The 21,990-nt window shown below is 50.7% G+C and overlaps 28 non-coding genes across 28 annotated transcripts; all 28 read left to right on the top strand.

Annotated features, from left to right (window-relative positions):
- The first annotated feature begins 238 nt into the window (after positions 1–238).
- On the top strand, positions 239–311 carry Trnaa-agc. Its single transcript has one exon. It is a non-coding gene; the product is annotated as a tRNA-Ala (tRNA).
- Positions 312–1,324: 1,013 nt separating this feature from the next.
- Positions 1,325–1,397, top strand: Trnaa-ugc. Its single transcript has one exon. It is a non-coding gene; the product is annotated as a tRNA-Ala (tRNA).
- Positions 1,398–1,814: 417 nt separating this feature from the next.
- On the top strand, positions 1,815–1,887 carry Trnaa-agc. Its single transcript has one exon. It is a non-coding gene; the product is annotated as a tRNA-Ala (tRNA).
- A 1,013-nt stretch (positions 1,888–2,900) lies between these two features.
- On the top strand, positions 2,901–2,973 carry Trnaa-ugc. Its single transcript has one exon. It is a non-coding gene; the product is annotated as a tRNA-Ala (tRNA).
- Positions 2,974–3,390: 417 nt separating this feature from the next.
- Trnaa-agc lies at positions 3,391–3,463 on the top strand. The gene has a single exon. It is a non-coding gene; the product is annotated as a tRNA-Ala (tRNA).
- Positions 3,464–4,476: 1,013 nt separating this feature from the next.
- Trnaa-ugc lies at positions 4,477–4,549 on the top strand. The gene has a single exon. It is a non-coding gene; the product is annotated as a tRNA-Ala (tRNA).
- A 417-nt stretch (positions 4,550–4,966) lies between these two features.
- On the top strand, positions 4,967–5,039 carry Trnaa-agc. The gene has a single exon. It is a non-coding gene; the product is annotated as a tRNA-Ala (tRNA).
- A 1,013-nt stretch (positions 5,040–6,052) lies between these two features.
- Positions 6,053–6,125, top strand: Trnaa-ugc. The gene has a single exon. It is a non-coding gene; the product is annotated as a tRNA-Ala (tRNA).
- Positions 6,126–6,542: 417 nt separating this feature from the next.
- On the top strand, positions 6,543–6,615 carry Trnaa-agc. Its single transcript has one exon. It is a non-coding gene; the product is annotated as a tRNA-Ala (tRNA).
- A 1,013-nt stretch (positions 6,616–7,628) lies between these two features.
- Positions 7,629–7,701, top strand: Trnaa-ugc. The gene has a single exon. It is a non-coding gene; the product is annotated as a tRNA-Ala (tRNA).
- A 417-nt stretch (positions 7,702–8,118) lies between these two features.
- Positions 8,119–8,191, top strand: Trnaa-agc. Its single transcript has one exon. It is a non-coding gene; the product is annotated as a tRNA-Ala (tRNA).
- Positions 8,192–9,204: 1,013 nt separating this feature from the next.
- Trnaa-ugc lies at positions 9,205–9,277 on the top strand. Its single transcript has one exon. It is a non-coding gene; the product is annotated as a tRNA-Ala (tRNA).
- A 417-nt stretch (positions 9,278–9,694) lies between these two features.
- On the top strand, positions 9,695–9,767 carry Trnaa-agc. The gene has a single exon. It is a non-coding gene; the product is annotated as a tRNA-Ala (tRNA).
- A 1,013-nt stretch (positions 9,768–10,780) lies between these two features.
- Positions 10,781–10,853, top strand: Trnaa-ugc. Its single transcript has one exon. It is a non-coding gene; the product is annotated as a tRNA-Ala (tRNA).
- A 417-nt stretch (positions 10,854–11,270) lies between these two features.
- Trnaa-agc lies at positions 11,271–11,343 on the top strand. The gene has a single exon. It is a non-coding gene; the product is annotated as a tRNA-Ala (tRNA).
- A 1,013-nt stretch (positions 11,344–12,356) lies between these two features.
- On the top strand, positions 12,357–12,429 carry Trnaa-ugc. The gene has a single exon. It is a non-coding gene; the product is annotated as a tRNA-Ala (tRNA).
- A 417-nt stretch (positions 12,430–12,846) lies between these two features.
- Positions 12,847–12,919, top strand: Trnaa-agc. The gene has a single exon. It is a non-coding gene; the product is annotated as a tRNA-Ala (tRNA).
- Positions 12,920–13,932: 1,013 nt separating this feature from the next.
- Trnaa-ugc lies at positions 13,933–14,005 on the top strand. Its single transcript has one exon. It is a non-coding gene; the product is annotated as a tRNA-Ala (tRNA).
- A 417-nt stretch (positions 14,006–14,422) lies between these two features.
- On the top strand, positions 14,423–14,495 carry Trnaa-agc. The gene has a single exon. It is a non-coding gene; the product is annotated as a tRNA-Ala (tRNA).
- Positions 14,496–15,508: 1,013 nt separating this feature from the next.
- Trnaa-ugc lies at positions 15,509–15,581 on the top strand. The gene has a single exon. It is a non-coding gene; the product is annotated as a tRNA-Ala (tRNA).
- A 417-nt stretch (positions 15,582–15,998) lies between these two features.
- Positions 15,999–16,071, top strand: Trnaa-agc. Its single transcript has one exon. It is a non-coding gene; the product is annotated as a tRNA-Ala (tRNA).
- Positions 16,072–17,084: 1,013 nt separating this feature from the next.
- On the top strand, positions 17,085–17,157 carry Trnaa-ugc. Its single transcript has one exon. It is a non-coding gene; the product is annotated as a tRNA-Ala (tRNA).
- A 417-nt stretch (positions 17,158–17,574) lies between these two features.
- Positions 17,575–17,647, top strand: Trnaa-agc. Its single transcript has one exon. It is a non-coding gene; the product is annotated as a tRNA-Ala (tRNA).
- A 1,013-nt stretch (positions 17,648–18,660) lies between these two features.
- Trnaa-ugc lies at positions 18,661–18,733 on the top strand. Its single transcript has one exon. It is a non-coding gene; the product is annotated as a tRNA-Ala (tRNA).
- A 417-nt stretch (positions 18,734–19,150) lies between these two features.
- On the top strand, positions 19,151–19,223 carry Trnaa-agc. The gene has a single exon. It is a non-coding gene; the product is annotated as a tRNA-Ala (tRNA).
- A 1,002-nt stretch (positions 19,224–20,225) lies between these two features.
- Trnaa-ugc lies at positions 20,226–20,298 on the top strand. Its single transcript has one exon. It is a non-coding gene; the product is annotated as a tRNA-Ala (tRNA).
- A 417-nt stretch (positions 20,299–20,715) lies between these two features.
- Trnaa-agc lies at positions 20,716–20,788 on the top strand. Its single transcript has one exon. It is a non-coding gene; the product is annotated as a tRNA-Ala (tRNA).
- Positions 20,789–21,801: 1,013 nt separating this feature from the next.
- On the top strand, positions 21,802–21,874 carry Trnaa-ugc. The gene has a single exon. It is a non-coding gene; the product is annotated as a tRNA-Ala (tRNA).
- Positions 21,875–21,990: the final 116 nt, after the last annotated feature.

The following is a 21,990-nucleotide window of genomic DNA, read 5'->3' on the forward strand; positions in this document are numbered from 1 at the left end:
CCTCAATGAAGTCTAGAGAGTGGACAACACGTTCGTCTACCTCAGAGCGTTGGCCGAACGCTATTTTCGACGTCGTGCGTGCCACTTTGATTTTGGCCAACTACGATTCGATACAGAATGCAGGAAACCTGAAAGACACCCTCACGGACACATTGAGAGTAGTGTTTGTCAGCGGAATAATGGGAGTGCAAGGGTCTGTGCCATTGATATGGCTGTATGATAGCGCAGTTCGTCAGCAGGGGGCGTAGCTCAGATGGTAGAGCGCTCGCTTAGCATGCGAGAGGTACTGGGATCGATACCCAGCGCCTCCAGAATTTTTAACACACCAACATGCGCACACTGCCATGCAAGTGGAATAATTCACAGCCAGAAAATGTGTCAAGGCAGATACGAGCCAACGATTAGCAGCCACAATTGGCAAACGTGCTGTAATTCGCACGAAGCACCCTCCTCCCACCACTACACTTAATTTAGAAACAGTACAAGTGTTCCCATAAGATTCTCAAACCTATGTCGCAAAGATCAGCCTTGCGCCGAATTCACAAAAATCCCACTGCACATTCCAATTCTTTACGTGCAGTCGGCTGCTACTGGTGTTGCTAGTTGTGACTGCTGATGACAGATGCCGTAGCAATCAATTCATGGAGTGAGTTGTATGTTTTGCGATACTCTGTCTCTGACAAGCAAGCAGAGGTGACATAGGCGCGGACACAGGAGGCTTGCAGCCCCTCGCTGCCTGCAGACACCGAACAGCCACACTAGGAGGGCGGCCTAAGTCGTAGGCGAAATGTGCTCATTCGCTTGTGTGCGACGTCAAGCTCTAAATAAGGCTGTCACTAGCGTGAGCGTTGCGTGAGCGTCGTGTAAAGTCGGAAAAGTCGTCTGCGTGGGTGAGTGCCATGTTTGGGGAGCGTTTCGTAGTTTGCGCAGTGCAATGGAGACGCGGAAAGTTGTTGTGGCCCAGTCTTTTGCAGTTGGACGACAAGAGTGGTACACAGTAGTAAAGTGCGAGGCAGTGAGTTGGCATGAACAGTCGAGTGCACAATGGGTCTTCAGATGTGCTTGTTACCTCAGGTGCTGTGTGATTGTCGACATGGAGTGAAAACGGACCAACTTGTGACTGTCCCTTCAATTTAAGACGTTAAAAACGGACGGAATTTGCAGTCGTAATACCAGAGCATCGAAACTACTTGGAACTCTTGCGTATATGAACGTGTCCGCGCCTTTGTACTCTGGTCCCTTCACCCCTGCAAACCAACCAACCATCGTGTCCGTGCACATAAGAGTAGCAAAGAACGGAGAACAGCGCAGCTTGGTTGTGCTTGGGGGCGTAGCTCAGTTGGTAGAGCGTTCGCTTTGCATGTGAAAGGTCCCGGGTTCAAGCCCCGGCGCCTCCATGTTTTGTGGTCAGTGCGTGGTAAGTGTTGGTCGCGGCGAGCCTAAAGGCACGCAAGATGTTGCAAAGCCAGCGTCACAGACTCGTATACTGACGTAAGGAGAGCAAAACGTAAATGTGAGGACCGGCTGTTGTCGAGGTGTCATCGAGTGCAAATCTGCCTTAGGTATAACGGCCTAACCTCAATGAAGTCTAGAGAGTGGACAACACGTTCGTCTACCTCAGAGCGTTGGCCGAACGCTATTTTCGACGTCGTGCGTGCCACTTTGATTTTGGCCAACTACGATTCGATACAGAATGCAGGAAACCTGAAAGACACCCTCACGGACACATTGAGAGTAGTGTTTGTCAGCGGAATAATGGGAGTGCAAGGGTCTGTGCCATTGATATGGCTGTATGATAGCGCAGTTCGTCAGCAGGGGGCGTAGCTCAGATGGTAGAGCGCTCGCTTAGCATGCGAGAGGTACTGGGATCGATACCCAGCGCCTCCAGAATTTTTAACACACCAACATGCGCACACTGCCATGCAAGTGGAATAATTCACAGCCAGAAAATGTGTCAAGGCAGATACGAGCCAACGATTAGCAGCCACAATTGGCAAACGTGCTGTAATTCGCACGAAGCACCCTCCTCCCACCACTACACTTAATTTAGAAACAGTACAAGTGTTCCCATAAGATTCTCAAACCTATGTCGCAAAGATCAGCCTTGCGCCGAATTCACAAAAATCCCACTGCACATTCCAATTCTTTACGTGCAGTCGGCTGCTACTGGTGTTGCTAGTTGTGACTGCTGATGACAGATGCCGTAGCAATCAATTCATGGAGTGAGTTGTATGTTTTGCGATACTCTGTCTCTGACAAGCAAGCAGAGGTGACATAGGCGCGGACACAGGAGGCTTGCAGCCCCTCGCTGCCTGCAGACACCGAACAGCCACACTAGGAGGGCGGCCTAAGTCGTAGGCGAAATGTGCTCATTCGCTTGTGTGCGACGTCAAGCTCTAAATAAGGCTGTCACTAGCGTGAGCGTTGCGTGAGCGTCGTGTAAAGTCGGAAAAGTCGTCTGCGTGGGTGAGTGCCATGTTTGGGGAGCGTTTCGTAGTTTGCGCAGTGCAATGGAGACGCGGAAAGTTGTTGTGGCCCAGTCTTTTGCAGTTGGACGACAAGAGTGGTACACAGTAGTAAAGTGCGAGGCAGTGAGTTGGCATGAACAGTCGAGTGCACAATGGGTCTTCAGATGTGCTTGTTACCTCAGGTGCTGTGTGATTGTCGACATGGAGTGAAAACGGACCAACTTGTGACTGTCCCTTCAATTTAAGACGTTAAAAACGGACGGAATTTGCAGTCGTAATACCAGAGCATCGAAACTACTTGGAACTCTTGCGTATATGAACGTGTCCGCGCCTTTGTACTCTGGTCCCTTCACCCCTGCAAACCAACCAACCATCGTGTCCGTGCACATAAGAGTAGCAAAGAACGGAGAACAGCGCAGCTTGGTTGTGCTTGGGGGCGTAGCTCAGTTGGTAGAGCGTTCGCTTTGCATGTGAAAGGTCCCGGGTTCAAGCCCCGGCGCCTCCATGTTTTGTGGTCAGTGCGTGGTAAGTGTTGGTCGCGGCGAGCCTAAAGGCACGCAAGATGTTGCAAAGCCAGCGTCACAGACTCGTATACTGACGTAAGGAGAGCAAAACGTAAATGTGAGGACCGGCTGTTGTCGAGGTGTCATCGAGTGCAAATCTGCCTTAGGTATAACGGCCTAACCTCAATGAAGTCTAGAGAGTGGACAACACGTTCGTCTACCTCAGAGCGTTGGCCGAACGCTATTTTCGACGTCGTGCGTGCCACTTTGATTTTGGCCAACTACGATTCGATACAGAATGCAGGAAACCTGAAAGACACCCTCACGGACACATTGAGAGTAGTGTTTGTCAGCGGAATAATGGGAGTGCAAGGGTCTGTGCCATTGATATGGCTGTATGATAGCGCAGTTCGTCAGCAGGGGGCGTAGCTCAGATGGTAGAGCGCTCGCTTAGCATGCGAGAGGTACTGGGATCGATACCCAGCGCCTCCAGAATTTTTAACACACCAACATGCGCACACTGCCATGCAAGTGGAATAATTCACAGCCAGAAAATGTGTCAAGGCAGATACGAGCCAACGATTAGCAGCCACAATTGGCAAACGTGCTGTAATTCGCACGAAGCACCCTCCTCCCACCACTACACTTAATTTAGAAACAGTACAAGTGTTCCCATAAGATTCTCAAACCTATGTCGCAAAGATCAGCCTTGCGCCGAATTCACAAAAATCCCACTGCACATTCCAATTCTTTACGTGCAGTCGGCTGCTACTGGTGTTGCTAGTTGTGACTGCTGATGACAGATGCCGTAGCAATCAATTCATGGAGTGAGTTGTATGTTTTGCGATACTCTGTCTCTGACAAGCAAGCAGAGGTGACATAGGCGCGGACACAGGAGGCTTGCAGCCCCTCGCTGCCTGCAGACACCGAACAGCCACACTAGGAGGGCGGCCTAAGTCGTAGGCGAAATGTGCTCATTCGCTTGTGTGCGACGTCAAGCTCTAAATAAGGCTGTCACTAGCGTGAGCGTTGCGTGAGCGTCGTGTAAAGTCGGAAAAGTCGTCTGCGTGGGTGAGTGCCATGTTTGGGGAGCGTTTCGTAGTTTGCGCAGTGCAATGGAGACGCGGAAAGTTGTTGTGGCCCAGTCTTTTGCAGTTGGACGACAAGAGTGGTACACAGTAGTAAAGTGCGAGGCAGTGAGTTGGCATGAACAGTCGAGTGCACAATGGGTCTTCAGATGTGCTTGTTACCTCAGGTGCTGTGTGATTGTCGACATGGAGTGAAAACGGACCAACTTGTGACTGTCCCTTCAATTTAAGACGTTAAAAACGGACGGAATTTGCAGTCGTAATACCAGAGCATCGAAACTACTTGGAACTCTTGCGTATATGAACGTGTCCGCGCCTTTGTACTCTGGTCCCTTCACCCCTGCAAACCAACCAACCATCGTGTCCGTGCACATAAGAGTAGCAAAGAACGGAGAACAGCGCAGCTTGGTTGTGCTTGGGGGCGTAGCTCAGTTGGTAGAGCGTTCGCTTTGCATGTGAAAGGTCCCGGGTTCAAGCCCCGGCGCCTCCATGTTTTGTGGTCAGTGCGTGGTAAGTGTTGGTCGCGGCGAGCCTAAAGGCACGCAAGATGTTGCAAAGCCAGCGTCACAGACTCGTATACTGACGTAAGGAGAGCAAAACGTAAATGTGAGGACCGGCTGTTGTCGAGGTGTCATCGAGTGCAAATCTGCCTTAGGTATAACGGCCTAACCTCAATGAAGTCTAGAGAGTGGACAACACGTTCGTCTACCTCAGAGCGTTGGCCGAACGCTATTTTCGACGTCGTGCGTGCCACTTTGATTTTGGCCAACTACGATTCGATACAGAATGCAGGAAACCTGAAAGACACCCTCACGGACACATTGAGAGTAGTGTTTGTCAGCGGAATAATGGGAGTGCAAGGGTCTGTGCCATTGATATGGCTGTATGATAGCGCAGTTCGTCAGCAGGGGGCGTAGCTCAGATGGTAGAGCGCTCGCTTAGCATGCGAGAGGTACTGGGATCGATACCCAGCGCCTCCAGAATTTTTAACACACCAACATGCGCACACTGCCATGCAAGTGGAATAATTCACAGCCAGAAAATGTGTCAAGGCAGATACGAGCCAACGATTAGCAGCCACAATTGGCAAACGTGCTGTAATTCGCACGAAGCACCCTCCTCCCACCACTACACTTAATTTAGAAACAGTACAAGTGTTCCCATAAGATTCTCAAACCTATGTCGCAAAGATCAGCCTTGCGCCGAATTCACAAAAATCCCACTGCACATTCCAATTCTTTACGTGCAGTCGGCTGCTACTGGTGTTGCTAGTTGTGACTGCTGATGACAGATGCCGTAGCAATCAATTCATGGAGTGAGTTGTATGTTTTGCGATACTCTGTCTCTGACAAGCAAGCAGAGGTGACATAGGCGCGGACACAGGAGGCTTGCAGCCCCTCGCTGCCTGCAGACACCGAACAGCCACACTAGGAGGGCGGCCTAAGTCGTAGGCGAAATGTGCTCATTCGCTTGTGTGCGACGTCAAGCTCTAAATAAGGCTGTCACTAGCGTGAGCGTTGCGTGAGCGTCGTGTAAAGTCGGAAAAGTCGTCTGCGTGGGTGAGTGCCATGTTTGGGGAGCGTTTCGTAGTTTGCGCAGTGCAATGGAGACGCGGAAAGTTGTTGTGGCCCAGTCTTTTGCAGTTGGACGACAAGAGTGGTACACAGTAGTAAAGTGCGAGGCAGTGAGTTGGCATGAACAGTCGAGTGCACAATGGGTCTTCAGATGTGCTTGTTACCTCAGGTGCTGTGTGATTGTCGACATGGAGTGAAAACGGACCAACTTGTGACTGTCCCTTCAATTTAAGACGTTAAAAACGGACGGAATTTGCAGTCGTAATACCAGAGCATCGAAACTACTTGGAACTCTTGCGTATATGAACGTGTCCGCGCCTTTGTACTCTGGTCCCTTCACCCCTGCAAACCAACCAACCATCGTGTCCGTGCACATAAGAGTAGCAAAGAACGGAGAACAGCGCAGCTTGGTTGTGCTTGGGGGCGTAGCTCAGTTGGTAGAGCGTTCGCTTTGCATGTGAAAGGTCCCGGGTTCAAGCCCCGGCGCCTCCATGTTTTGTGGTCAGTGCGTGGTAAGTGTTGGTCGCGGCGAGCCTAAAGGCACGCAAGATGTTGCAAAGCCAGCGTCACAGACTCGTATACTGACGTAAGGAGAGCAAAACGTAAATGTGAGGACCGGCTGTTGTCGAGGTGTCATCGAGTGCAAATCTGCCTTAGGTATAACGGCCTAACCTCAATGAAGTCTAGAGAGTGGACAACACGTTCGTCTACCTCAGAGCGTTGGCCGAACGCTATTTTCGACGTCGTGCGTGCCACTTTGATTTTGGCCAACTACGATTCGATACAGAATGCAGGAAACCTGAAAGACACCCTCACGGACACATTGAGAGTAGTGTTTGTCAGCGGAATAATGGGAGTGCAAGGGTCTGTGCCATTGATATGGCTGTATGATAGCGCAGTTCGTCAGCAGGGGGCGTAGCTCAGATGGTAGAGCGCTCGCTTAGCATGCGAGAGGTACTGGGATCGATACCCAGCGCCTCCAGAATTTTTAACACACCAACATGCGCACACTGCCATGCAAGTGGAATAATTCACAGCCAGAAAATGTGTCAAGGCAGATACGAGCCAACGATTAGCAGCCACAATTGGCAAACGTGCTGTAATTCGCACGAAGCACCCTCCTCCCACCACTACACTTAATTTAGAAACAGTACAAGTGTTCCCATAAGATTCTCAAACCTATGTCGCAAAGATCAGCCTTGCGCCGAATTCACAAAAATCCCACTGCACATTCCAATTCTTTACGTGCAGTCGGCTGCTACTGGTGTTGCTAGTTGTGACTGCTGATGACAGATGCCGTAGCAATCAATTCATGGAGTGAGTTGTATGTTTTGCGATACTCTGTCTCTGACAAGCAAGCAGAGGTGACATAGGCGCGGACACAGGAGGCTTGCAGCCCCTCGCTGCCTGCAGACACCGAACAGCCACACTAGGAGGGCGGCCTAAGTCGTAGGCGAAATGTGCTCATTCGCTTGTGTGCGACGTCAAGCTCTAAATAAGGCTGTCACTAGCGTGAGCGTTGCGTGAGCGTCGTGTAAAGTCGGAAAAGTCGTCTGCGTGGGTGAGTGCCATGTTTGGGGAGCGTTTCGTAGTTTGCGCAGTGCAATGGAGACGCGGAAAGTTGTTGTGGCCCAGTCTTTTGCAGTTGGACGACAAGAGTGGTACACAGTAGTAAAGTGCGAGGCAGTGAGTTGGCATGAACAGTCGAGTGCACAATGGGTCTTCAGATGTGCTTGTTACCTCAGGTGCTGTGTGATTGTCGACATGGAGTGAAAACGGACCAACTTGTGACTGTCCCTTCAATTTAAGACGTTAAAAACGGACGGAATTTGCAGTCGTAATACCAGAGCATCGAAACTACTTGGAACTCTTGCGTATATGAACGTGTCCGCGCCTTTGTACTCTGGTCCCTTCACCCCTGCAAACCAACCAACCATCGTGTCCGTGCACATAAGAGTAGCAAAGAACGGAGAACAGCGCAGCTTGGTTGTGCTTGGGGGCGTAGCTCAGTTGGTAGAGCGTTCGCTTTGCATGTGAAAGGTCCCGGGTTCAAGCCCCGGCGCCTCCATGTTTTGTGGTCAGTGCGTGGTAAGTGTTGGTCGCGGCGAGCCTAAAGGCACGCAAGATGTTGCAAAGCCAGCGTCACAGACTCGTATACTGACGTAAGGAGAGCAAAACGTAAATGTGAGGACCGGCTGTTGTCGAGGTGTCATCGAGTGCAAATCTGCCTTAGGTATAACGGCCTAACCTCAATGAAGTCTAGAGAGTGGACAACACGTTCGTCTACCTCAGAGCGTTGGCCGAACGCTATTTTCGACGTCGTGCGTGCCACTTTGATTTTGGCCAACTACGATTCGATACAGAATGCAGGAAACCTGAAAGACACCCTCACGGACACATTGAGAGTAGTGTTTGTCAGCGGAATAATGGGAGTGCAAGGGTCTGTGCCATTGATATGGCTGTATGATAGCGCAGTTCGTCAGCAGGGGGCGTAGCTCAGATGGTAGAGCGCTCGCTTAGCATGCGAGAGGTACTGGGATCGATACCCAGCGCCTCCAGAATTTTTAACACACCAACATGCGCACACTGCCATGCAAGTGGAATAATTCACAGCCAGAAAATGTGTCAAGGCAGATACGAGCCAACGATTAGCAGCCACAATTGGCAAACGTGCTGTAATTCGCACGAAGCACCCTCCTCCCACCACTACACTTAATTTAGAAACAGTACAAGTGTTCCCATAAGATTCTCAAACCTATGTCGCAAAGATCAGCCTTGCGCCGAATTCACAAAAATCCCACTGCACATTCCAATTCTTTACGTGCAGTCGGCTGCTACTGGTGTTGCTAGTTGTGACTGCTGATGACAGATGCCGTAGCAATCAATTCATGGAGTGAGTTGTATGTTTTGCGATACTCTGTCTCTGACAAGCAAGCAGAGGTGACATAGGCGCGAACACAGGAGGCTTGCAGCCCCTCGCTGCCTGCAGACACCGAACAGCCACACTAGGAGGGCGGCCTAAGTCGTAGGCGAAATGTGCTCATTCGTTTGTGTGCGACGTCAAGCTCTAAATAAGGCTGTCACTAGCGTGAGCGTTGCGTGAGCGTCGTGTAAAGTCGGAAAAGTCGTCTGCGTGGGTGAGTGCCATGTTTGGGGAGCGTTTCGTAGTTTGCGCAGTGCAATGGAGACGCGGAAAGTTGTTGTGGCCCAGTCTTTTGCAGTTGGACGACAAGAGTGGTACACAGTAGTAAAGTGCGAGGCAGTGAGTTGGCATGAACAGTCGAGTGCACAATGGGTCTTCAGATGTGCTTGTTACCTCAGGTGCTGTGTGATTGTCGACATGGAGTGAAAACGGACCAACTTGTGACTGTCCCTTCAATTTAAGACGTTAAAAACGGACGGAATTTGCAGTCGTAATACCAGAGCATCGAAACTACTTGGAACTCTTGCGTATATGAACGTGTCCGCGCCTTTGTACTCTGGTCCCTTCACCCCTGCAAACCAACCAACCATCGTGTCCGTGCACATAAGAGTAGCAAAGAACGGAGAACAGCGCAGCTTGGTTGTGCTTGGGGGCGTAGCTCAGTTGGTAGAGCGTTCGCTTTGCATGTGAAAGGTCCCGGGTTCAAGCCCCGGCGCCTCCATGTTTTGTGGTCAGTGCGTGGTAAGTGTTGGTCGCGGCGAGCCTAAAGGCACGCAAGATGTTGCAAAGCCAGCGTCACAGACTCGTATACTGACGTAAGGAGAGCAAAACGTAAATGTGAGGACCGGCTGTTGTCGAGGTGTCATCGAGTGCAAATCTGCCTTAGGTATAACGGCCTAACCTCAATGAAGTCTAGAGAGTGGACAACACGTTCGTCTACCTCAGAGCGTTGGCCGAACGCTATTTTCGACGTCGTGCGTGCCACTTTGATTTTGGCCAACTACGATTCGATACAGAATGCAGGAAACCTGAAAAACACCCTCACGGACACATTGAGAGTAGTGTTTGTCAGCGGAATAATGGGAGTGCAAGGGTCTGTGCCATTGATATGGCTGTATGATAGCGCAGTTCGTCAGCAGGGGGCGTAGCTCAGATGGTAGAGCGCTCGCTTAGCATGCGAGAGGTACTGGGATCGATACCCAGCGCCTCCAGAATTTTTAACACACCAACATGCGCACACTGCCATGCAAGTGGAATAATTCACAGCCAGAAAATGTGTCAAGGCAGATACGAGCCAACGATTAGCAGCCACAATTGGCAAACGTGCTGTAATTCGCACGAAGCACCCTCCTCCCACCACTACACTTAATTTAGAAACAGTACAAGTGTTCCCATAAGATTCTCAAACCTATGTCGCAAAGATCAGCCTTGCGCCGAATTCACAAAAATCCCACTGCACATTCCAATTCTTTACGTGCAGTCGGCTGCTACTGGTGTTGCTAGTTGTGACTGCTGATGACAGATGCCGTAGCAATCAATTCATGGAGTGAGTTGTATGTTTTGCGATACTCTGTCTCTGACAAGCAAGCAGAGGTGACATAGGCGCGAACACAGGAGGCTTGCAGCCCCTCGCTGCCTGCAGACACCGAACAGCCACACTAGGAGGGCGGCCTAAGTCGTAGGCGAAATGTGCTCATTCGCTTGTGTGCGACGTCAAGCTCTAAATAAGGCTGTCACTAGCGTGAGCGTTGCGTGAGCGTCGTGTAAAGTCGGAAAAGTCGTCTGCGTGGGTGAGTGCCATGTTTGGGGAGCGTTTCGTAGTTTGCGCAGTGCAATGGAGACGCGGAAAGTTGTTGTGGCCCAGTCTTTTGCAGTTGGACGACAAGAGTGGTACACAGTAGTAAAGTGCGAGGCAGTGAGTTGGCATGAACAGTCGAGTGCACAATGGGTCTTCAGATGTGCTTGTTACCTCAGGTGCTGTGTGATTGTCGACATGGAGTGAAAACGGACCAACTTGTGACTGTCCCTTCAATTTAAGACGTTAAAAACGGACGGAATTTGCAGTCGTAATACCAGAGCATCGAAACTACTTGGAACTCTTGCGTATATGAACGTGTCCGCGCCTTTGTACTCTGGTCCCTTCACCCCTGCAAACCAACCAACCATCGTGTCCGTGCACATAAGAGTAGCAAAGAACGGAGAACAGCGCAGCTTGGTTGTGCTTGGGGGCGTAGCTCAGTTGGTAGAGCGTTCGCTTTGCATGTGAAAGGTCCCGGGTTCAAGCCCCGGCGCCTCCATGTTTTGTGGTTAGTGCGTGGTAAGTGTTGGTCGCGGCGAGCCTAAAGGCACGCAAGATGTTGCAAAGCCAGCGTCACAGACTCGTATACTGACGTAAGGAGAGCAAAACGTAAATGTGAGGACCGGCTGTTGTCGAGGTGTCATCGAGTGCAAATCTGCCTTAGGTATAACGGCCTAACCTCAATGAAGTCTAGAGAGTGGACAACACGTTCGTCTACCTCAGAGCGTTGGCCGAACGCTATTTTCGACGTCGTGCGTGCCACTTTGATTTTGGCCAACTACGATTCGATACAGAATGCAGGAAACCTGAAAGACACCCTCACGGACACATTGAGAGTAGTGTTTGTCAGCGGAATAATGGGAGTGCAAGGGTCTGTGCCATTGATATGGCTGTATGATAGCGCAGTTCGTCAGCAGGGGGCGTAGCTCAGATGGTAGAGCGCTCGCTTAGCATGCGAGAGGTACTGGGATCGATACCCAGCGCCTCCAGAATTTTTAACACACCAACATGCGCACACTGCCATGCAAGTGGAATAATTCACAGCCAGAAAATGTGTCAAGGCAGATACGAGCCAACGATTAGCAGCCACAATTGGCAAACGTGCTGTAATTCGCACGAAGCACCCTCCTCCCACCACTACACTTAATTTAGAAACAGTACAAGTGTTCCCATAAGATTCTCAAACCTATGTCGCAAAGATTAGCCTTGCGCCGAATTCACAAAAATCCCACTGCACATTCCAATTCTTTACGTGCAGTCGGCTGCTACTGGTGTTGCTAGTTGTGACTGCTGATGACAGATGCCGTAGCAATCAATTCATGGAGTGAGTTGTATGTTTTGCGATACTCTGTCTCTGACAAGCAAGCAGAGGTGACATAGGCGCGAACACAGGAGGCTTGCAGCCCCTCGCTGCCTGCAGACACCGAACAGCCACACTAGGAGGGCGGCCTAAGTCGTAGGCGAAATGTGCTCATTCGCTTGTGTGCGACGTCAAGCTCTAAATAAGGCTGTCACTAGCGTGAGCGTTGCGTGAGCGTCGTGTAAAGTCGGAAAAGTCGTCTGCGTGGGTGAGTGCCATGTTTGGGGAGCGTCTCGTAGTTTGCGCAGTGCAATGGAGACGCGGAAAGTTGTTGTGGCCCAGTCTTTTGCAGTTGGACGACAAGAGTGGTACACAGTAGTAAAGTGCGAGGCAGTGAGTTGGCATGAACAGTCGAGTGCACAATGGGTCTTCAGATGTGCTTGTTACCTCAGGTGCTGTGTGATTGTCGACATGGAGTGAAAACGGACCAACTTGTGACTGTCCCTTCAATTTAAGACGTTAAAAACGGACGGAATTTGCAGTCGTAATACCAGAGCATCGAAACTACTTGGAACTCTTGCGTATATGAACGTGTCCGCGCCTTTGTACTCTGGTCCCTTCACCCCTGCAAACCAACCAACCATCGTGTCCGTGCACATAAGAGTAGCAAAGAACGGAGAACAGCGCAGCTTGGTTGTGCTTGGGGGCGTAGCTCAGTTGGTAGAGCGTTCGCTTTGCATGTGAAAGGTCCCGGGTTCAAGCCCCGGCGCCTCCATGTTTTGTGGTCAGTGCGTGGTAAGTGTTGGTCGCGGCGAGCCTAAAGGCACGCAAGATGTTGCAAAGCCAGCGTCACAGACTCGTATACTGACGTAAGGAGAGCAAAACGTAAATGTGAGGACCGGCTGTTGTCGAGGTGTCATCGAGTGCAAATCTGCCTTAGGTATAACGGCCTAACCTCAATGAAGTCTAGAGAGTGGACAACACGTTCGTCTACCTCAGAGCGTTGGCCGAACGCTATTTTCGACGTCGTGCGTGCCACTTTGATTTTGGCCAACTACGATTCGATACAGAATGCAGGAAACCTGAAAAACACCCTCACGGACACATTGAGAGTAGTGTTTGTCAGCGGAATAATGGGAGTGCAAGGGTCTGTGCCATTGATATGGCTGTATGATAGCGCAGTTCGTCAGCAGGGGGCGTAGCTCAGATGGTAGAGCGCTCGCTTAGCATGCGAGAGGTACTGGGATCGATACCCAGCGCCTCCAGAATTTTTAACACACCAACATGCGCACACTGCCATGCAAGTGGAATAATTCACAGCCAGAAAATGTGTCAAGGCAGATACGAGCCAACGATTAGCAGCCACAATTGGCAAACGTGCTGTAATTCGCACGAAGCACCCTCCTCCCACCACTACACTTAATTTAGAAACAGTACAAGTGTTCCCATAAGATTCTCAAACCTATGTCGCAAAGATCAGCCTTGCGCCGAATTCACAAAAATCCCACTGCACATTCCAATTCTTTACGTGCAGTCGGCTGCTACTGGTGTTGCTAGTTGTGACTGCTGATGACAGATGCCGTAGCAATCAATTCATGGAGTGAGTTGTATGTTTTGCGATACTCTGTCTCTGACAAGCAAGCAGAGGTGACATAGGCGCGAACACAGGAGGCTTGCAGCCCCTCGCTGCCTGCAGACACCGAACAGCCACACTAGGAGGGCGGCCTAAGTCGTAGGCGAAATGTGCTCATTCGCTTGTGTGCGACGTCAAGCTCTAAATAAGGCTGTCACTAGCGTGAGCGTTGCGTGAGCGTCGTGTAAAGTCGGAAAAGTCGTCTGCGTGGGTGAGTGCCATGTTTGGGGAGCGTTTCGTAGTTTGCGCAGTGCAATGGAGACGCGGAAAGTTGTTGTGGCCCAGTCTTTTGCAGTTGGACGACAAGAGTGGTACACAGTAGTAAAGTGCGAGGCAGTGAGTTGGCATGAACAGTCGAGTGCACAATGGGTCTTCAGATGTGCTTGTTACCTCAGGTGCTGTGTGATTGTCGACATGGAGTGAAAACGGACCAACTTGTGACTGTCCCTTCAATTTAAGACGTTAAAAACGGACGGAATTTGCAGTCGTAATACCAGAGCATCGAAACTACTTGGAACTCTTGCGTATATGAACGTGTCCGCGCCTTTGTACTCTGGTCCCTTCACCCCTGCAAACCAACCAACCATCGTGTCCGTGCACATAAGAGTAGCAAAGAACGGAGAACAGCGCAGCTTGGTTGTGCTTGGGGGCGTAGCTCAGTTGGTAGAGCGTTCGCTTTGCATGTGAAAGGTCCCGGGTTCAAGCCCCGGCGCCTCCATGTTTTGTGGTTAGTGCGTGGTAAGTGTTGGTCGCGGCGAGCCTAAAGGCACGCAAGATGTTGCAAAGCCAGCGTCACAGACTCGTATACTGACGTAAGGAGAGCAAAACGTAAATGTGAGGACCGGCTGTTGTCGAGGTGTCATCGAGTGCAAATCTGCCTTAGGTATAACGGCCTAACCTCAATGAAGTCTAGAGAGTGGACAACACGTTCGTCTACCTCAGAGCGTTGGCCGAACGCTATTTTCGACGTCGTGCGTGCCACTTTGATTTTGGCCAACTACGATTCGATACAGAATGCAGGAAACCTGAAAGACACCCTCACGGACACATTGAGAGTAGTGTTTGTCAGCGGAATAATGGGAGTGCAAGGGTCTGTGCCATTGATATGGCTGTATGATAGCGCAGTTCGTCAGCAGGGGGCGTAGCTCAGATGGTAGAGCGCTCGCTTAGCATGCGAGAGGTACTGGGATCGATACCCAGCGCCTCCAGAATTTTTAACACACCAACATGCGCACACTGCCATGCAAGTGGAATAATTCACAGCCAGAAAATGTGTCAAGGCAGATACGAGCCAACGATTAGCAGCCACAATTGGCAAACGTGCTGTAATTCGCACGAAGCACCCTCCTCCCACCACTACACTTAATTTAGAAACAGTACAAGTGTTCCCATAAGATTCTCAAACCTATGTCGCAAAGATTAGCCTTGCGCCGAATTCACAAAAATCCCACTGCACATTCCAATTCTTTACGTGCAGTCGGCTGCTACTGGTGTTGCTAGTTGTGACTGCTGATGACAGATGCCGTAGCAATCAATTCATGGAGTGAGTTGTATGTTTTGCGATACTCTGTCTCTGACAAGCAAGCAGAGGTGACATAGGCGCGAACACAGGAGGCTTGCAGCCCCTCGCTGCCTGCAGACACCGAACAGCCACACTAGGAGGGCGGCCTAAGTCGTAGGCGAAATGTGCTCATTCGCTTGTGTGCGACGTCAAGCTCTAAATAAGGCTGTCACTAGCGTGAGCGTTGCGTGAGCGTCGTGTAAAGTCGGAAAAGTCGTCTGCGTGGGTGAGTGCCATGTTTGGGGAGCGTTTCGTAGTTTGCGCAGTGCAATGGAGACGCGGAAAGTTGTTGTGGCCCAGTCTTTTGCAGTTGGACGACAAGAGTGGTACACAGTAGTAAAGTGCGAGGCAGTGAGTTGGCATGAACAGTCGAGTGCACAATGGGTCTTCAGATGTGCTTGTTACCTCAGGTGCTGTGTGATTGTCGACATGGAGTGAAAACGGACCAACTTGTGACTGTCCCTTCAATTTAAGACGTTAAAAACGGACGGAATTTGCAGTCGTAATACCAGAGCATCGAAACTACTTGGAACTCTTGCGTATATGAACGTGTCCGCGCCTTTGTACTCTGGTCCCTTCACCCCTGCAAACCAACCAACCATCGTGTCCGTGCACATAAGAGTAGCAAAGAACGGAGAACAGCGCAGCTTGGTTGTGCTTGGGGGCGTAGCTCAGTTGGTAGAGCGTTCGCTTTGCATGTGAAAGGTCCCGGGTTCAAGCCCCGGCGCCTCCATGTTTTGTGGTCAGTGCGTGGTAAGTGTTGGTCGCGGCGAGCCTAAAGGCACGCAAGATGTTGCAAAGCCAGCGTCACAGACTCGTATACTGACGTAAGGAGAGCAAAACGTAAATGTGAGGACCGGCTGTTGTCGAGGTGTCATCGAGTGCAAATCTGCCTTAGGTATAACGGCCTAACCTCAATGAAGTCTAGAGAGTGGACAACACGTTCGTCTACCTCAGAGCGTTGGCCGAACGCTATTTTCGACGTCGTGCGTGCCACTTTGATTTTGGCCAACTACGATTCGATACAGAATGCAGGAAACCTGAAAGACACCCTCACGGACACATTGAGAGTAGTGTTTGTCAGCGGAATAATGGGAGTGCAAGGGTCTGTGCCATTGATATGGCTGTATGATAGCGCAGTTCGTCAGCAGGGGGCGTAGCTCAGATGGTAGAGCGCTCGCTTAGCATGCGAGAGGTACTGGGATCGATACCCAGCGCCTCCAGAATTTTTAACACACCAACATGCGCACACTGCCATGCAAGTGGAATAATTCACAGCCAGAAAATGTGTCAAGGCAGATACGAGCCAACGATTAGCAGCCACAATTGGCAAACGTGCTGTAATTCGCACGAAGCACCCTCCTCCCACCACTACACTTAATTTAGAAACAGTACAAGTGTTCCCATAAGATTCTCAAACCTATGTCGCAAAGATCAGCCTTGCGCCGAATTCACAAAAATCCCACTGCACATTCCAATTCTTTACGTGCAGTCGGCTGCTACTGGTGTTGCTAGTTGTGACTGCTGATGACAGATGCCGTAGCAATCAATTCATGGAGTGAGTTGTATGTTTTGCGATACTCTGTCTCTGACAAGCAAGCAGAGGTGACATAGGCGCGAACACAGGAGGCTTGCAGCCCCTCGCTGCCTGCAGACACCGAACAGCCACACTAGGAGGGCGGCCTAAGTCGTAGGCGAAATGTGCTCATTCGCTTGTGTGCGACGTCAAGCTCTAAATAAGGCTGTCACTAGCGTGAGCGTTGCGTGAGCGTCGTGTAAAGTCGGAAAAGTCGTCTGCGTGGGTGAGTGCCATGTTTGGGGAGCGTTTCGTAGTTTGCGCAGTGCAATGGAGACGCGGAAAGTTGTTGTGGCCCAGTCTTTTGCAGTTGGACGACAAGAGTGGTACACAGTAGTAAAGTGCGAGGCAGTGAGTTGGCATGAACAGTCGAGTGCACAATGGGTCTTCAGATGTGCTTGTTACCTCAGGTGCTGTGTGATTGTCGACATGGAGTGAAAACGGACCAACTTGTGACTGTCCCTTCAATTTAAGACGTTAAAAACGGACGGAATTTGCAGTCGTAATACCAGAGCATCGAAACTACTTGGAACTCTTGCGTATATGAACGTGTCCGCGCCTTTGTACTCTGGTCCCTTCACCCCTGCAAACCAACCAACCATCGTGTCCGTGCACATAAGAGTAGCAAAGAACGGAGAACAGCGCAGCTTGGTTGTGCTTGGGGGCGTAGCTCAGTTGGTAGAGCGTTCGCTTTGCATGTGAAAGGTCCCGGGTTCAAGCCCCGGCGCCTCCATGTTTTGTGGTCAGTGCGTGGTAAGTGTTGGTCGCGGCGAGCCTAAAGGCACGCAAGATGTTGCAAAGCCAGCGTCACAGACTCGTATACTGACGTAAGGAGAGCAAAACGTAAATGTGAGGACCGGCTGTTGTCGAGGTGTCATCGAGTGCAAATCTGCCTTAGGTATAACGGCCTAACCTCAATGAAGTCTAGAGAGTGGACAACACGTTCGTCTACCTCAGAGCGTTGGCCGAACGCTATTTTCGACGTCGTGCGTGCCACTTTGATTTTGGCCAACTACGATTCGATACAGAATGCAGGAAACCTGAAAGACACCCTCACGGACACATTGAGAGTAGTGTTTGTCAGCGGAATAATGGGAGTGCAAGGGTCTGTGCCATTGATATGGCTGTATGATAGCGCAGTTCGTCAGCAGGGGGCGTAGCTCAGATGGTAGAGCGCTCGCTTAGCATGCGAGAGGTACTGGGATCGATACCCAGCGCCTCCAGAATTTTTAACACACCAACATGCGCACACTGCCATGCAAGTGGAATAATTCACAGCCAGAAAATGTGTCAAGGCAGATACGAGCCAACGATTAGCAGCCACAATTGGCAAACGTGCTGTAATTCGCACGAAGCACCCTCCTCCCACCACTACACTTAATTTAGAAACAGTACAAGTGTTCCCATAAGATTCTCAAACCTATGTCGCAAAGATCAGCCTTGCGCCGAATTCACAAAAATCCCACTGCACATTCCAATTCTTTACGTGCAGTCGGCTGCTACTGGTGTTGCTAGTTGTGACTGCTGATGACAGATGCCGTAGCAATCAATTCATGGAGTGAGTTGTATGTTTTGCGATACTCTGTCTCTGACAAGCAAGCAGAGGTGACATAGGCGCGAACACAGGAGGCTTGCAGCCCCTCGCTGCCTGCAGACACCGAACAGCCACACTAGGAGGGCGGCCTAAGTCGTAGGCGAAATGTGCTCATTCGCTTGTGTGCGACGTCAAGCTCTAAATAAGGCTGTCACTAGCGTGAGCGTTGCGTGAGCGTCGTGTAAAGTCGGAAAAGTCGTCTGCGTGGGTGAGTGCCATGTTTGGGGAGCGTTTCGTAGTTTGCGCAGTGCAATGGAGACGCGGAAAGTTGTTGTGGCCCAGTCTTTTGCAGTTGGACGACAAGAGTGGTACACAGTAGTAAAGTGCGAGGCAGTGAGTTGGCATGAACAGTCGAGTGCACAATGGGTCTTCAGATGTGCTTGTTACCTCAGGTGCTGTGTGATTGTCGACATGGAGTGAAAACGGACCAACTTGTGACTGTCCCTTCAATTTAAGACGTTAAAAACGGACGGAATTTGCAGTCGTAATACCAGAGCATCGAAACTACTTGGAACTCTTGCGTATATGAACGTGTCCGCGCCTTTGTACTCTGGTCCCTTCACCCCTGCAAACCAACCAACCATCGTGTCCGTGCACATAAGAGTAGCAAAGAACGGAGAACAGCGCAGCTTGGTTGTGCTTGGGGGCGTAGCTCAGTTGGTAGAGCGTTCGCTTTGCATGTGAAAGGTCCCGGGTTCAAGCCCCGGCGCCTCCATGTTTTGTGGTCAGTGCGTGGTAAGTGTTGGTCGCGGCGAGCCTAAAGGCACGCAAGATGTTGCAAAGCCAGCGTCACAGACTCGTATACTGACGTAAGGAGAGCAAAACGTAAATGTGAGGACCGGCTGTTGTCGAGGTGTCATCGAGTGCAAATCTGCCTTAGGTATAACGGCCTAACCTCAATGAAGTCTAGAGAGTGGACAACACGTTCGTCTACCTCAGAGCGTTGGCCGAACGCTATTTTCGACGTCGTGCGTGCCACTTTGATTTTGGCCAACTACGATTCGATACAGAATGCAGGAAACCTGAAAGACACCCTCACGGACACATTGAGAGTAGTGTTTGTCAGCGGAATAATGAGAGTGCAAGGGTCTGTGCCATTGATATGGCTGTATGATAGCGCAGTTCGTCAGCAGGGGGCGTAGCTCAGATGGTAGAGCGCTCGCTTAGCATGCGAGAGGTACTGGGATCGATACCCAGCGCCTCCAGAATTTTTAACACACCAACATGCGCACACTGCCATGCAAGTGGAATAATTCACAGCCAGAAAATGTGTCAAGGCAGATACGAGCCAACGATTAGCAGCCACAATTGGCAAACGTGCTGTAATTCGCACGAAGCACCCTCCTCCCACCACTACACTTAATTTAGAAACAGTACAAGTGTTCCCATAAGATTCTCAAACCTATGTCGCAAAGATTAGCCTTGCGCCGAATTCACAAAAATCCCACTGCACATTCCAATTCTTTACGTGCAGTCGGCTGCTACTGGTGTTGCTAGTTGTGACTGCTGATGACAGATGCCGTAGCAATCAATTCATGGAGTGAGTTGTATGTTTTGCGATACTCTGTCTCTGACAAGCAAGCAGAGGTGACATAGGCGCGAACACAGGAGGCTTGCAGCCCCTCGCTGCCTGCAGACACCGAACAGCCACACTAGGAGGGCGGCCTAAGTCGTAGGCGAAATGTGCTCATTCGTTTGTGTGCGACGTCAAGCTCTAAATAAGGCTGTCACTAGCGTGAGCGTCGTGTAAAGTCGGAAAAGTCGTCTGCGTGGGTGAGTGCCATGTTTGGGGAGCGTTTCGTAGTTTGCGCAGTGCAATGGAGACGCGGAAAGTTGTTGTGGCCCAGTCTTTTGCAGTTGGACGACAAGAGTGGTACACAGTAGTAAAGTGCGAGGCAGTGAGTTGGCATGAACAGTCGAGTGCACAATGGGTCTTCAGATGTGCTTGTTACCTCAGGTGCTGTGTGATTGTCGACATGGAGTGAAAACGGACCAACTTGTGACTGTCCCTTCAATTTAAGACGTTAAAAACGGACGGAATTTGCAGTCGTAATACCAGAGCATCGAAACTACTTGGAACTCTTGCGTATATGAACGTGTCCGCGCCTTTGTACTCTGGTCCCTTCACCCCTGCAAACCAACCAACCATCGTGTCCGTGCACATAAGAGTAGCAAAGAACGGAGAACAGCGCAGCTTGGTTGTGCTTGGGGGCGTAGCTCAGTTGGTAGAGCGTTCGCTTTGCATGTGAAAGGTCCCGGGTTCAAGCCCCGGCGCCTCCATGTTTTGTGGTCAGTGCGTGGTAAGTGTTGGTCGCGGCGAGCCTAAAGGCACGCAAGATGTTGCAAAGCCAGCGTCACAGACTCGTATACTGACGTAAGGAGAGCAAAACGTAAATGTGAGGACCGGCTGTTGTCGAGGTGTCATCGAGTGCAAATCTGCCTTAGGTATAACGGCCTAACCTCAATGAAGTCTAGAGAGTGGACAACACGTTCGTCTACCTCAGAGCGTTGGCCGAACGCTATTTTCGACGTCGTGCGTGCCACTTTGATTTTGGCCAACTACGATTCGATACAGAATGCAGGAAACCTGAAAAACACCCTCACGGACACATTGAGAGTAGTGTTTGTCAGCGGAATAATGGGAGTGCAAGGGTCTGTGCCATTGATATGGCTGTATGATAGCGCAGTTCGTCAGCAGGGGGCGTAGCTCAGATGGTAGAGCGCTCGCTTAGCATGCGAGAGGTACTGGGATCGATACCCAGCGCCTCCAGAATTTTTAACACACCAACATGCGCACACTGCCATGCAAGTGGAATAATTCACAGCCAGAAAATGTGTCAAGGCAGATACGAGCCAACGATTAGCAGCCACAATTGGCAAACGTGCTGTAATTCGCACGAAGCACCCTCCTCCCACCACTACACTTAATTTAGAAACAGTACAAGTGTTCCCATAAGATTCTCAAACCTATGTCGCAAAGATCAGCCTTGCGCCGAATTCACAAAAATCCCACTGCACATTCCAATTCTTTACGTGCAGTCGGCTGCTACTGGTGTTGCTAGTTGTGACTGCTGATGACAGATGCCGTAGCAATCAATTCATGGAGTGAGTTGTATGTTTTGCGATACTCTGTCTCTGACAAGCAAGCAGAGGTGACATAGGCGCGAACACAGGAGGCTTGCAGCCCCTCGCTGCCTGCAGACACCGAACAGCCACACTAGGAGGGCGGCCTAAGTCGTAGGCGAAATGTGCTCATTCGCTTGTGTGCGACGTCAAGCTCTAAATAAGGCTGTCACTAGCGTGAGCGTTGCGTGAGCGTCGTGTAAAGTCGGAAAAGTCGTCTGCGTGGGTGAGTGCCATGTTTGGGGAGCGTTTCGTAGTTTGTGCAGTGCAATGGAGACGCGGAAAGTTGTTGTGGCCCAGTCTTTTGCAGTTGGACGACAAGAGTGGTACACAGTAGTAAAGTGCGAGGCAGTGAGTTGGCATGAACAGTCGAGTGCACAATGGGTCTTCAGATGTGCTTGTTACCTCAGGTGCTGTGTGATTGTCGACATGGAGTGAAAACGGACCAACTTGTGACTGTCCCTTCAATTTAAGACGTTAAAAACGGACGGAATTTGCAGTCGTAATACCAGAGCATCGAAACTACTTGGAACTCTTGCGTATATGAACGTGTCCGCGCCTTTGTACTCTGGTCCCTTCACCCCTGCAAACCAACCAACCATCGTGTCCGTGCACATAAGAGTAGCAAAGAACGGAGAACAGCGCAGCTTGGTTGTGCTTGGGGGCGTAGCTCAGTTGGTAGAGCGTTCGCTTTGCATGTGAAAGGTCCCGGGTTCAAGCCCCGGCGCCTCCATGTTTTGTGGTCAGTGCGTGGTAAGTGTTGGTCGCGGCGAGCCTAAAGGCACGCAAGATGTTGCAAAGCCAGCGTCACAGACTCGTATACTGACGTAAGGAGAGCAAAACGTAAAT

The sequence above is a fragment of the Schistocerca piceifrons genome, unplaced genomic scaffold (assembly GCF_021461385.2).
Source record: "Schistocerca piceifrons isolate TAMUIC-IGC-003096 unplaced genomic scaffold, iqSchPice1.1 HiC_scaffold_454, whole genome shotgun sequence".
In the NCBI taxonomy this organism is placed as follows: Eukaryota; Metazoa; Arthropoda; class Insecta; order Orthoptera; family Acrididae; genus Schistocerca; species Schistocerca piceifrons.